The following is a 1,447-nucleotide window of genomic DNA, read 5'->3' on the forward strand; positions in this document are numbered from 1 at the left end:
GCCAACTTTGACCCACTGCTTGGATGACATCGCCATATGCAAATCCATCTGCTGCAGGCCTTCCCCCAGGAATGCTTGCACTAGTTGTTGCATTTGGTTTGTTGTTTGGGGGTGCTTCAGTATTAGGCAGCCTTCTGCCCTCCCATGTTCATCTGAAAATATGTGTTCTCCCTGCAGTTGTTGTCCCCAGATGAGAGTTCCCTTGTGCTGCCTCAGTTGAATCTCCTTTACTTGACAGAGATGTGCCTGAGCAGCGGCCCTCCCCAGCCCTATCCCAAATCATACTTATTTTGCATAGGAGATACCATGGTCATGAAGACTGTTCTCCCAGGGTGCGGTTCATTCATTGCATTCTGGGTATGCTGACCCCTGTGATTTCCCCAAATGTGGGAAACTCGACTGCATTATTTAATGCGAACTAGGGGTCATCCAAGCACCGCAAAAGGCCGCCATGCCCTGCATACCCCTTTTCTCTTTTCATAAGCAGACGAGGTTTGAAGCCAACTTTGACCCACTGCTTGGATGACATCACTTGCTGCCTTTCCAATGAAGCAAGTTTAATTTAATAATAGGTGAAAAACCATCCCTACAAAGGTGTTAATCAGATACTTGGCTTTGTGGACACTTTTCAGAGCACAAATTTGTTAGCATAAAAATAAAGCCAGAAAATGAAGAGCTGTTTAATCACTCAATTGGATTTTTCTGCCAGCATATTTCTTTTTCTCTGCAACCCACTGCTAAATTGTGCTTCGTGGCTGTTTTTTTTATAAAATCACTTAATCAAATCTAACTCTGATTACATCAGAGAAGGCCAGGTACCCTACACCATAAGAGGTGGTTTGAAATTTTTACTTGTCTACTTAAAGATCACCAAAATCTGATAACGAGGTCAATTACGTCCCTAGGTGGGATTGAACCACCAACCTTTTGGTTAACAACTGAACACGCTAACTGTTTGCGCCTCAGAGACACTTTGCAAAAGTACATACTGACAAAGGTTAATAAGCATTCATCTAGAACGTTTCCTAGAAAAACTTTAAAAAGTCAATAATCTGGAGAGTTTTTGTAAGATGTTCCTTCCATCAACCAATGAAGAAACACATTGGTACTTTCCCATGATGAGTGAGTGCTTCAGGATCTCTTGCACTTACATGTGCAGCAAAGGACTACAATGGAAGCATGCTGGGCCTATAACCCAGAGGTAGGCAGATTGCAACTGTCCTCTGCTATATGCATTTTTTTTGTTAATTAAAGTAATCCAAAACTGGGATTGATATTTTGGCTCTTTTATTTTTACTTAAAGTACAATAACTTTTACTGTTTTAATTTGTTTTAATAGTATATTGACAGTATTGTTTTCTTTCAAAAATCCACTTAATTTTCTTTACCCTATTATTAAAATGGTAATTGACAAAAACAAACTACATTGTCACCAGAAGAGCAATAC

At 40.2% G+C, this 1,447-nt stretch overlaps 1 pseudogene; it reads left to right on the forward strand.

Annotated features, from left to right (window-relative positions):
- Positions 1–281: 281 nt before the first annotated feature.
- On the forward strand, positions 282–460 carry LOC135026598 (U1 spliceosomal RNA; annotated as a pseudogene).
- Positions 461–1,447: the final 987 nt, after the last annotated feature.

Source organism: Pseudophryne corroboree, unplaced genomic scaffold (genome assembly GCF_028390025.1).
Source record: "Pseudophryne corroboree isolate aPseCor3 unplaced genomic scaffold, aPseCor3.hap2 scaffold_445, whole genome shotgun sequence".
In the NCBI taxonomy this organism is placed as follows: domain Eukaryota; kingdom Metazoa; phylum Chordata; class Amphibia; order Anura; family Myobatrachidae; genus Pseudophryne; species Pseudophryne corroboree.